The sequence below is a fragment of the Rhinatrema bivittatum genome, chromosome 7 (assembly GCF_901001135.1).
Source record: "Rhinatrema bivittatum chromosome 7, aRhiBiv1.1, whole genome shotgun sequence".
Classification (NCBI taxonomy): domain Eukaryota; kingdom Metazoa; phylum Chordata; class Amphibia; order Gymnophiona; family Rhinatrematidae; genus Rhinatrema; species Rhinatrema bivittatum.
Genome location: NC_042621.1, coordinates 260,779,997 through 260,793,319, shown reverse-complemented (window position 1 = coordinate 260,793,319; position 13,323 = coordinate 260,779,997). Strand labels below are relative to the sequence as shown.

General features: G+C 38.5%; 2 long non-coding RNA genes across 2 annotated transcripts; one reads left to right on the top strand and one right to left on the bottom strand.

Moving 5' to 3' along the window:
* Positions 1-748: 748 nt before the first annotated feature.
* LOC115096283 lies at positions 749-1,544 on the bottom strand. The gene is made up of 3 exons (XR_003858020.1): positions 1,509-1,544; positions 985-1,084; positions 749-802 (listed from the first exon to the last, which is right to left on the bottom strand). It is a non-coding gene; the product is annotated as an uncharacterized LOC115096283 (long non-coding RNA).
* Positions 1,545-6,158: 4,614 nt separating this feature from the next.
* On the top strand, positions 6,159-6,954 carry LOC115095000. Its single transcript, XR_003857664.1, has 3 exons — positions 6,159-6,194; positions 6,619-6,718; positions 6,901-6,954. It is a non-coding gene; the product is annotated as an uncharacterized LOC115095000 (long non-coding RNA).
* Positions 6,955-13,323: the final 6,369 nt, after the last annotated feature.

The following is a 13,323-nucleotide window of genomic DNA, read 5'->3' as shown; positions in this document are numbered from 1 at the left end:
GTCGGGTTAAACTAACAGCAAGTGTTGTATTTTGCATTTACTAGTCACTGTTTTAATCTATGCTTCCGTAACTGTTTTTAGACTTAATTTCTCTCTTAATAGTATAGTTAAATTTTAACGCTACATTTATTTATTTCTAATTGATATTAGCTGCTAATATCTTATTTTATTGCTATTTTATTGTATTTTCTTGCTTTTTTATTGAATGGACCCAAAAAACAAATCGGTAGCCGATCCAGTGAGCTGTATAGCAGTGACGACAATAGGAATCGGATAAAACAAGCCCTTTATTGAAACGCCCGACTCTGGCCGAGTTTCGCTCTTTGCACAGAGCTGCCTCAGGGGCAACTACAAATAGACACATAAGTAATTAAAACACATATATATATAAAAAAATAAGAATGATAAAGGAAAATGTGCACATATCATAAAAGCTTTTCACATAAATAATAACATAAATAATAACATAAAATTGTCATACAACCAAAAAGACATAAAACCAAATAAATACATATATATATGTGTGTTGACCAAAGAAGTAAATAAACTTAAAAAACATGTATATATGAAAAAATAAAAACATGATGAACAAATTACAATGTATGTAAACTCAATCATAAATAAAATGAAAAAGCTGACAAAGCGAAATGCAAAATGCAAAAAATTGCAGAGATGGCGACCTTGTGTCAAATGTAATATATAAGTTGTAAATATAAATGTAAAGAAGCCAATAATAATTAATGCTTACTTAATAAATCCAGGACTTGGGATTGTCAATGTAGAAAGTAGCATATTAGTTGTCCTAATTGTATGAAAAACAAATATCAAATGAAAAAATGTGAAGATAAATAAAGATAAGGAACAATATACTCAAAGTAGAAATATAAAAAAGGAAGAAAGTCAGATAGAATCAAATTTATGGAAAGCAAAAAAGAAATAAAAATGAAAATAAAAACAAAAACGTGCTTAATGAAGTGTACCTACAGCATGGATGAATTCATGCGAAAACAATTAGATTTTTCTTATCCACATAGCGGGGCTATGAATAACAACTGTAATGTCAAACACATTCGATGTGTATAAGCTGTAAAAAATAAATGATATATTAGATAAGTTTAAAAAGGGGAATGAACATATTAACTTATTGTATCTAAAGGAAAGGATGACTTGTTGACTTGTTAAGACTACTAAATATAATAAACAATGATGATATGTTAACTTACTGAACCTAAAGAATGGATGAAAAAAAATATAGTGTGTTGTGGAAAACAGCAGGATAAGATGTATGGCTTAGTATCTCTAAAATATGTGTCAATTAGTGCTGCTGACTAATAATCTTCACAGAAAAAGGGGGTTTGAAAGATGTGCTATGCTTGAAAATAGCTGACAAAAACAGAGGCTTAAAAGTTATGCCGTGAGTCCAACATTTCTCTACTCTATGACAACGTGAAGCAAAATACTTAACCAAATAAACACTCTTATTGAGAAGTCGAACAGGCAATACTTACAGCCAAACTGACGAGCAAAGTCACGAATTGTCAAGCACTAGAACGCCGGAAATGACGTCATTTATACAAAATCACGTGAAGCAACGGCGATTTTGGCGCCAAAAATTAGGGGAGGATCAGAGACGCTGTCATTCATGCAAAACAATGGCGATTGAAAACGCTATGAAGACTAATGTGAAACACTGGAATACTGTGAATAATATATAAAGAAATATAAAAACAATATAGACAAATGGATTGGATATAGTAAAACCTAAGGCTTAAATAAAGAAAAATCAAACGATATAGTATGTGGTTACAGTAAAAGAATAATGTAAAAAAGTGGGATAACAAAAAATGAAAAATAAAAAATATAAAATATATGGATAGGAATACTGTAAAAGATAATAATAAGTAAATAGATAAATAAATAAATAAGCATCCTGTAAAAAATAAATATCCTATAAAAAATAAATAAACATTCTATAAAAAATATTATTGGCTCAAATGTAAAATGTAAAAATATTAAAAATGACACAAGGTATATTTTATAGATACACTCCAAGATCTAATTCACTATTGAGACCTTCTGGTATTACAGTATTGAATTCATAAATAAATTTTTGTTCAATCCTAAGTAGTGCACTATTAAAATCACCACCTCTCCAGTTGATATTCATTTTATGTATCACACAAAACTTGAAATCTGTAAATCTATGACCTTTATCAATGCAATGTGCAACCATGGGTTTGCCCTCTTTCAGTCTGTTGATTGCACTCTTATGTTCAATAATCCTGCGGTTAAACTGTCTAATAGTTTTTCCTATGTACCACTTGTTGCAAGGACACATAGCCACGTATATAACACCTGAGCTCTTGCAATTACTTGAATGATTAAGTTTGAAAATCCTGTCCGTGTTTGGAACTTTAAGACTCTGTGTTCTCAAATTTACAATGCAAACGCTGCAGTCTCCACAGGGACTATGACCTGCTTTTCCTTTATTTTCTATCTGTGCCATGGGTAAAACTGAAGGTACTAAAAATTCTTTAAGATTTTTCTCCCGTTTGTTTGCCACCATTATTTGACTATCTTGAAAAGCTGGAAGAGCTTGGAGGATATGCCAGTGTTTTCTGATGACCTGTGTAATACTGTGTGATAAACCTGTGAATGTAAGTGGACATATTATCTTATGCATTTCTTTCTTTTCGCTTTTTCCCTTTGTCACACCTTTGTGCTTGGATTGTAACAAGACAGTACGCTGTTGTTGATCAGCTCTCGCAAAGCATTCATCTATGCAGTCCTCAGGGTAACCCCTATCCAAAAACCGTTGTTTCATCTGCTCAGATCTCATCCTAAACGTAGTTGTGCTTGTACATAGACGTTTAAGCCGTAAGAATTGGCTGTAAGGGAGGTTACGTATGAGTGTTTTATTATGACAACTGTCATATAATAAAAATTTGTTCCTGTCGGTAGGTTTGTGATAGATATCTGTTTCAAAACCTCCATATGTTTTCTTGATCAGTATATCCAAAAAAGGTATCTCTGTTGAATTGAATTGCATTTTGAAATTCAAATTTGAATCTAGACTATTCAACCATTCTAAAAACTGTAATAAAACCTCACTGCTGCCATTCCAAACTAAAAACACATCATCAATATATCTTTTCCAAAGTACAATCTTATCTTTAAAATGATGCTCAGTTAAAAACGTTTGTTCAAAATCAGCTACGTAGAGGTTGGCAATAGATGGGGCCATAGGAGACCCCATAGCTACACCTTTGATTTGCAAGAAGTATTCACAATTAAAAGAGAAAAAATTATTGGTGAGTGCTAAAGTTGCTAATTCGATGATAAACTGATTGGGTATGCGAGAGTTAACATTGTGTGTATGTACTATTTTCTCAACTATATCGACTGCCTTAGTTTGTGGTACATTGGTATAAAGTGATTCAACATCTAAAGTGGCCAAGATTGTGTCTGTATTATCTATCTGTAAATCCATAAGTATCGTAATCATGTGGGCTGAATCGCGTATATAAGATGGAACTTGAGATACGTGTGGACGTAGGAAGGTATCAACAAAAACTGCCAAGGGTTCCAGAAGAGACCCATTGGCAGAGATAATTGGTCTGCCAGGAGGATCTTGTAAGGATTTGTGTACCTTTGGCAACACATATATCACAGGCATCATTGGGAAATCAACAGTCAGGAATGCTATCTCTTTTTTAGTTAAAAAGCCAGCAGAATCTCCAACTGCTATGATGTTATCTACTGCTTTCTTGATCAGACCTGTTGGATCTTTTTTTAATTTTTGATAAAAGTTGGTGTCACTAAGTTGTCTTTCAATCTCTCTAATATATTTTGATTTGTCCATTACAACAATTGATCCACCCTTAGTGACACCAACTTTTATCAAAAATTAAAAAAAGATCCAACAGGTCTGATCAAGAAAGCAGTAGATAACATCATAGCAGTTGGAGATTCTGCTGGCTTTTTAACTAAAAAAGAGATAGCATTCCTGACTGTTGATTTCCCAATGATGCCTGTGATATATGTGTTGCCAAAGGTACACAAATCCTTACAAGATCCTCCTGGCAGACCAATTATCTCTGCCAATGGGTCTCTTCTGGAACCCTTGGCAGTTTTTGTTGATACCTTCCTACGTCCACACGTATCTCAAGTTCCATCTTATATACGCGATTCAGCCCACATGATTACGATACTTATGGATTTACAGATAGATAATACAGACACAATCTTGGCCACTTTAGATGTTGAATCACTTTATACCAATGTACCACAAACTAAGGCAGTCGATATAGTTGAGAAAATAGTACATACACACAATGTTAACTCTCGCATACCCAATCAGTTTATCATCGAATTAGCAACTTTAGCACTCACCAATAATTTTTTCTCTTTTAATTGTGAATACTTCTTGCAAATCAAAGGTGTAGCTATGGGGTCTCCTATGGCCCCATCTATTGCCAACCTCTACGTAGCTGATTTTGAACAAACGTTTTTAACTGAGCATCATTTTAAAGATAAGATTGTACTTTGGAAAAGATATATTGATGATGTGTTTTTAGTTTGGAATGGCAGCAGTGAGGTTTTATTACAGTTTTTAGAATGGTTGAATAGTCTAGATTCAAATTTGAATTTCAAAATGCAATTCAATTCAACAGAGATACCTTTTTTGGATATACTGATCAAGAAAACATATGGAGGTTTTGAAACAGATATCTATCACAAACCTACCGACAGGAACAAATTTTTATTATATGACAGTTGTCATAATAAAACACTCATACGTAACCTCCCTTACAGCCAATTCTTACGGCTTAAACGTCTATGTACAAGCACAACTACGTTTAGGATGAGATCTGAGCAGATGAAACAACGGTTTTTGGATAGGGGTTACCCTGAGGACTGCATAGATGAATGCTTTGCGAGAGCTGATCAACAACAGCGTACTGTCTTGTTACAATCCAAGCACAAAGGTGTGACAAAGGGAAAAAGCGAAAAGAAAGAAATGCATAAGATAATATGTCCACTTACATTCACAGGTTTATCACACAGTATTACACAGGTCATCAGAAAACACTGGCATATCCTCCAAGCTCTTCCAGCTTTTCAAGATAGTCAAATAATGGTGGCAAACAAACGGGAGAAAAATCTTAAAGAATTTTTAGTACCTTCAGTTTTACCCATGGCACAGATAGAAAATAAAGGAAAAGCAGGTCATAGTCCCTGTGGAGACTGCAGCGTTTGCATTGTAAATTTGAGAACACAGAGTCTTAAAGTTCCAAACACGGACAGGATTTTCAAACTTAATCATTCAAGTAATTGCAAGAGCTCAGGTGTTATATACGTGGCTATGTGTCCTTGCAACAAGTGGTACATAGGAAAAACTATTAGACAGTTTAACCGCAGGATTATTGAACATAAGAGTGCAATCAACAGACTGAAAGAGGGCAAACCCATGGTTGCACATTGCATTGATAAAGGTCATAGATTTACAGATTTCAAGTTTTGTGTGATACATAAAATGAATATCAACTGGAGAGGTGGTGATTTTAATAGTGCACTACTTAGGATTGAACAAAAATTTATTTATGAATTCAATACTGTAATACCAGAAGGTCTCAATAGTGAATTAGATCTTGGAGTGTATCTATAAAATATACCTTGTGTCATTTTTAATATTTTTACATTTTACATTTGAGCCAATAATATTTTTTATAGAATGTTTATTTATTTTTTATAGGATATTTATTTTTTACAGGATGCTTATTTATTTATTTATCTATTTACTTATTATTATCTTTTACAGTATTCCTATCCATATATTTTATATTTTTTATTTTTCATTTTTGTTATCCCACTTTTTTACATTATTCTTTTACTGTAACCACATACTATATCGTTTGATTTTTCTTTATTTAAGCCTTAGGTTTTACTATATCCAATCCATTTGTCTATATTGTTTTTATATTTCTTTATATATTATTCACAGTATTCCAGTGTTTCACATTAGTCTTCATAGCGTTTTCAATCGCCATTGTTTTGCATGAATGACAGCGTCTCTGATCCTCCCCTAATTTTTGGCGCCAAAATCGCCGTTGCTTCACGTGATTTTGTATAAATGACGTCATTTTCGGCGTTCTAGTGCTTGACAATTCGTGACTTTGCTCGTCAGTTTGGCTGTAAGTATTGCCTGTTCGACTTCTCAATAAGAGTGTTTATTTGGTTAAGTATTTTGCTTCACGTTGTCATAGAGTAGAGAAATGTTGGACTTACGGCATAACTTTTAAGCCTCTGTTTTTGTCAGCTATTTTCAAGCATAGCACATCTTTCAAACCCCCTTTTTCTGTGAAGATTATTAGTCAGCAGCACTAATTGACACATATTTTAGAGATACTAAGCCATACATCTTATCCTGCTGTTTTCCACAACACACTATATATTTTTTTTCATCCATTCTTTAGGTTCAGTAAGTTAACATATCATCATTGTTTATTATATTTAGTTCTTAACAAGTCAACAAGTCATCCTTTCCTTTAGATACAATAAGTTAATATGTTCATTCCCCTTTTTAAACTTATCTAATATATCATTTATTTTTTACAGCTTATACACATCGAATGTGTTTGACATTACAGTTGTTATTCATAGCCCCGCTATGTGGATAAGAAAAATCTAATTGTTTTCGCATGAATTCATCCATGCTGTAGGTACACTTCATTAAGCACGTTTTTGTTTTTATTTTCATTTTTATTTCTTTTTTGCTTTCCATAAATTTGATTCTATCTGACTTTCTTCCTTTTTTATATTTCTACTTTGAGTATATTGTTCCTTATCTTTATTTATCTTCACATTTTTTCATTTGATATTTGTTTTTCATACAATTAGGACAACTAATATGCTACTTTCTACATTGACAATCCCAAGTCCTGGATTTATTAAGTAAGCATTAATTATTATTGGCTTCTTTACATTTATATTTACAACTTATATATTACATTTGACACAAGGTCGCCATCTCTGCAATTTTTTGCATTTTGCATTTCGCTTTGTCAGCTTTTTCATTTTATTTATGATTGAGTTTACATACATTGTAATTTGTTCATCATGTTTTTATTTTTTCATATATACATGTTTTTTAAGTTTATTTACTTCTTTGGTCAACACACATATATATATGTATTTATTTGGTTTTATGTCTTTTTGGTTGTATGACAATTTTATGTTATTATTTATGTTATTATTTATGTGAAAAGCTTTTATGATATGTGCACATTTTCCTTTATCATTTCTTATTTTTTTTATATATATATGTGTTTTAATTACTTATGTGTCTATTTGTAGTTGCCCCTGAGGCAGCTCTGTGCAAAGAGCGAAACTCGGCCAGAGTCGGGCGTTTCAATAAAGGGCTTGTTTTATCCGATTCCTATTGTCGTCACTTTTTTATTGAATGTACACCATTGTGATGGTTTTATTACTGATGTGACAGTATAAAACAACAAATAAACCATAAACCTTATCCAAGTCCACTCCTCTGACTGGCATTTGTCCAGTACCCTTAAAAATTTATCATAATAGGCGTGAGAGTGTTTGGGTACATCAAACTCAAATTTCAGATCCAGGAATGATTTAAGTTCATCCCATTTGTATAGCTGGCCCAGGCAACAGAGACCCTCATCCGACCATAACTTAGCATCTGTAGTAAACGAGTGCACTGTTAGGGCTGGATTATGCCACAGTGGCACCATCCCCGTTGGAAAACTCCCCAGGAACCCCATACTTCTACACATAGACTTCCATGTGCGTAGCTGTAAGTGGGCACCAGCGACACACGTGTCGTCTAGATAGAGACATTGTGGATTGTATGATCAGGGATATAAGGTCCACCTCCCTCGCAAGTTCTACCTCCAGCAAGAATCATGGAATGGTCTTATCTTTATATAACCATGTGAAGACCCCTGCAAGGCGAGTGGCCCAAAAATAGGCCTGCAGATTGAGAAAAGCCATACCCCCTCTCTCTTTAGGTCTCCATAGGGTCTGCAACTTTTCTCTCGGGGGTTTATATCCCCAAAGAAACCCAGTCAACATGCTATTAACACTTACAGGGTGCAAAGCAGGAGGGAATATCTCTCTGGGCACAGACCCCGATGGGAAAAAGCTCAGATTTATGGTAATTAACTTTATATTGCGTAAATAAAATAATAGCAGAGACTCAGAATGCAGTACCGGGGTCGGGAGCAGTGAACATCAGCAACCGCTGAGCACCAGAGCATCGCATGCCCCACTTCTTTCATTTTGTTTTAAAAGCAAATTGAAATGATTTCGTTTCCTGCTGCAGACCTCTTTTACACGTGGGCTTGGGTGAGGTTTGGCCGACCTGGGTCACGCTCAGAGGTTTCCCTACTGCAACACTGACACATTCCCGCACGTCCTTTCAAGATTTCCTCAAAACTCATCCCCCAGCGCCAGGTTTCAGGGAGCTGAATCTGCCACAGAGCCGGCCGGCTTGTTTAGGATCTGAAGATCAAAAGAAAAGGATGCTGTCAAAGACTGCTGTCAAGGAAATAAAATTTTCATTTGCAGCTCTGGGCGATTGATATTTAATGAAAGCCCGGGAGCCAAGCCTGAGGGGAAGTAGTTTCCCCTTTCACCAGTCTTTGATTCCTTCTCTCTGGCTTGCCGGCTCTGGCCTGAGCTTTCAGCGACTGGTAACAAAACGCCTAAAGCTCTGGTCTCTGGCACTGTGCAGGAAAGCGGGTGATAGGAGGCTGGGAGCTGGGAGGTGCAGGGTTAAAGTGCTCTGGGGAGGGGGAGGGGAACGGTGGTGGTGGTGGTAGAGACCTTCAAGGCTGGTCTCTTCAACCTGCCCAGGCAGTGCTTGCTCAAGCTGCCTAATTGACAGCTTTCTACCCTGCCAGCTATGTTCTCATCACACAGTATTTCATCAATAATTTTGCAGCTGCTCCTTTAGCTGCTGTTTATAACAGCAGCATGACATCAGATTGGCAGAGTGACAGGGAGGGAAGAGGAAAGTGGCAGGTTTGCTGTCATGTGCGTACCAATTTACTTGTCTATATTCAGTAGCCATATATTACAGATTCCATAAACAAACATGTCTCATTTATATTCTGTGAGTAGAGAGTGCATAGGACAGGATGGGTGGGTGATGACTATGGAAGCAGCAATGCTCTTTGCAGTGTAACGCGTGATTTATTGACCCAGGATTGAGGCTCATTTCACATAAAAGTGGTAGAGCAGAGCCACAGGTGAGTGAGGCAGCTACTCTGACCCGGGCAAATAAATCCCATCTAACGCTCTGAAGAAAGAGCTGCATTATTCATCTCCTATATGTGAATCGAGATTTAATTTTACAGTTAACTCAGAAGCAGGAAGAGCCAATGATGGAGGGGGGTGTGTGTGTGTGGAGGGGGGGGGGGGGGGTTTCTGATGGTATAGAATTGGAAATTGGTTTCAGAAGTTTCTGAGTAACTGGCTCTGGGCAAGAGAGCCAGAGGCACTAAGTATTCTTCTCATAGACACAGCATGGTAGGGAAAATACGCCTCGCCCTCTCTCTTGTTCCAGAGACAAGACAGCTGACCACCCATCTGTCAGAATATCAAAATGTCCTAGCTCAAGAAAGGAAACGAGTCCATGAAAGAACATATCATCAGGTGGATCGCTGACTTAAAACAATTCCAATGTATGTTTTGGGGATGAGACTGTGTCAGGATGTGGTCGGGTGTGTGAGGGGCCTGAGCGGTCAGAAATGTGTTATGTCTGTTAGGCAGGAAATGTCCACATATCTATTTACAGCTCAAGGGTGATGGGGAAGTTCCTCCAGGCCAACCGTGGAGCATCCTCCACTTCCCAGTCAATTTGGCAATATTTGAGTGAGATCCCAACCCTGAAAATCCCAGACATCGCTCAGGCAAAAATCCAAGTAAGATTCAGGCAAAAGATGTATGTGAAAAGTCTAGACAAAAGCTTGGACAATGCGAAGGCTGAACACAGAATTAGGGCTTCAGGTAAGAGGTCCCAAGTATCTTTTGTGCCAGTATTAAATATGGTGGCGCATCAAAGTTAGTCTCCTGTCAGAACCAGTGAGTGTTCACCAGGCGGTCCTAATCCTTCCTGTGCCAGACAGCTTTCTCCTGTTCCTTCTGCTGTCCCACTTTTCTGGACTGATCTGGGTATGTTCAGGAAAGGAAAATTGGTTCTTACCTGCTCATTTCCGTTCCTGTAATACCACAGATCAGTCCAGAGGCCCACCCCTTTCTTCAGATACTGAAAGACTGTCTTGGTCAGAACCTGCTTAAGTTTTTTATTGTTGAAGCTCCTTTTTTGCAGACATGATTCATGGAGCAGTTTTTAGCAGTGGTTTGGTCTGGTTTTTGCCAGTGACGAAGTTATTTAGTTCTGTTAGTGTGGGCTTGGGTACAGGTCAATACTAAGGGACTGCAGGGGGCGCTCTCGTTATGTAGCAGTGCCCAAAGCTCTAATTGTTCTCTGACTCCACCTGCTGGTAGGGATACAGAACCCACTTTTCTGGACTGATCTGTGGTATTACAGGAACAAAAATTAGCAGGCAAGAACCAATTTTCATCTTTAATCCTTATACCTTGCCTCACCTTGGAGCCTCCTTACTCTGCCATCGTTGTTCCTAGCACTTGTATTCCTAGCTCTAGCTTCCTAGTATTTGTTCTGTGTTCCTTGCCTTTTGGCCCAGGTTTGTGGCACTTTTGGTATTTGCTTTGTCCTTGCTTTTGTATCGTGTTTGTCTATTTGTTCTGTAGTTGGCCCTTTCATAGTGGCCTACTGTTTGTCTCTGTTTGTTCTATTTGTCTGTTTGTCAGTCTTTGTTCTGTTTGTCTGTCTTTGTTCTGTTGCCCTGTTTTTATCCCTGTCCTGCACTCTCTGTTTTGTGCTCTGTTTGTGGACACCTTTTTTTTGACTCTTCCTTGCATCTAACTCTGCCCCAGTGTGCATCCTTTAGTCCCTGCCCTTGCAGTGCACCTCCAGCTTAGGTCCTGCTGGCCACCAGAACCTGTGGGCTCAACCCAAGGAGGAGGTGGCCGGTAGAGGCAGAAAACCCAGCATCACCTGTTCCTGCTTTAGCCAGCCCTGTTCCTGATTCCTGTGCTGCTCCTGTCCTGGAGGTTAACATTTAACTGGCATGGCCAGGTCAGATTGGTTCAAAAATGGAATGTGAGATTGATGTCAGTGACATCACATTTAGGGGCAGGGTCTGAATGGGGACCTCTGACACCCACGGCTGGCAAATAGACATGTGAGGCCACAGCTACCATACCACCATAGGACAACCTCACCAGTAAAGGGCAGAATTGGGCACCCTGTCACCCCCACCAACATTATGTACTAGTACTATATACTAGTACTATATAGATATGTACTAGTGAGAAAAATGCTCCAATTAGAACAAAAAACTTGAACATATTCGTAACCTCAGTAGTTTTACTGACCAATTAAAAGGTTCAGACTAGGGAAAAATGCCAGTGGTATTTGTTGAAGGTATAGTTGAGCCCTGAAAATAAAGGAACTAGGAAAAAATGAAAACTATATGTGTTACCATATGGATGTTACATTTGTACATCAGAAGATGTACTGAAACATTTTTATTCACTTCTGCCAAATATATTTCGAGGCATCAGAGCAATTCCCTATTAAGTATAACATGCCACAACATTTTGCAGATATGAATTCCTTTGTATTTGTCTAGAAACATAGAAACATAGAAATGACGGCAGAAGAAGACCGAATGGCCCATCCAGTCTGCCCAGCAAGCCTCACACATTTTTTCTCTCATTCTTATCTGTTTCTCTTAGCTCCTTGTTCTATTCCCCTTCCACCCCCACCATTAATGTAGAGAGCAGTGATGGAGCTGCATCCAAGTGAAATATCTAGCTTGATTAGTTAGGGGTAGTAGGGGCAGTAACCGCCGCGATAAGCAAGCTACACCCATGCTTATTTGTTTTACCTAGACTATGTTGTACAGCCCTTGTTGGGTTTTTTTTTTTTTTTTTTTCTTCTCCCCTGCCGTTGAAGCAGAGAGCCATGCTGGATATGCATTGAAAGTGAAGTATCAGGCACATTTGGTTTGGGGTAGTAACCGCCGTAACAAGCCAGCTACTCCTCGCTTTGTGATTGCGAATCCTTTTTTTCTTCACCCCTGTCATTGAAGCTATGCAGGATATGCGTGAAGCATCAGTTTTTTGTTTTTGTTTTTTTTTTCCCCTGCCGTTGAAGCAGAGAGCTATGCTGGAAATGCGTGATGTATCAGTCTTTCTCCCATGCCGATGAAGCAGAGAACCATGCTGGATATGCATGGAAAGTGAAGTATCAGGCACATTTGGTTTGGGGTAGTAACCGCCGTAACAAGCCAGCTACTCCCCGCTTTTTGAGTGCGAACCCTTTTTCTTCTCCCTTGCCGTTGTAGCAGAGAGCTCTGCTGGATGTGTGAAGTATCAGTTATTCTTCTCCCCTGTCATTGAAGCAGAGAGCTATGCTGTATATGCATTGAAAGTGAAGTATCAGGCATATTTGGTTTGGGGTAGTAACCGCCGTGAGGGGTTACTACCCCAAACTACCCCACTACCGTGAGGGGTCTAGTGAAATGTTATTGAAATTGCATTGGTTGTAAAATGCATCAATGTACGCATTTTCCATGAATTGTTTACAGTATGGAATATATTTTCCTAACAAATTATTCCCTTATTAATGTCTTAAACATTACAAGCAAGATGATGATATAGAATTTTCTGCAAAGTTTGTTGTAGCAAGATTCTACATACCACATGCTGTTGTGTTCCGCGGTCGTGGCACCCCACGACCGCGGCCCCCAACTTAGCCATGGCATTCCCGCGCCATGGGAGCCCCGGGGGAGGGCTACGATCCTGGCCGTCACCCCCGCATGGCCTCCCGAGCTGCCTGCTGCAGGGGGAGCCGTCCTGCTCCCCCCTCACGGCGTCCAGTGGCGTCTCTCCTCCGCGGGACAAAATCAAAGATGGCCGCCGCCATCTTTAGGCACGAGGCTGCGCCTCCTCATTAGCCTTAAAGGGACATGATCCCTTTAACCAGGCTCAGCTGTTCCCTATGAGCCGGAGCAGAGGAAGTATAAAGGGAGACTTCCTCTGCTCATTCCTCGACTTGGCAACGTCTTCGATTGCTGTCTAGTCTGCTTGCTTCGGTGAGTTCCTTGAGCTTGGCTCCTGGTTCCTGCTTCGTCTTGGTGTTCCTGGTTCCTGACTTTGGATTGGCTTACGGTGATTCTCTGGTTCCTGACTTCGGATTGG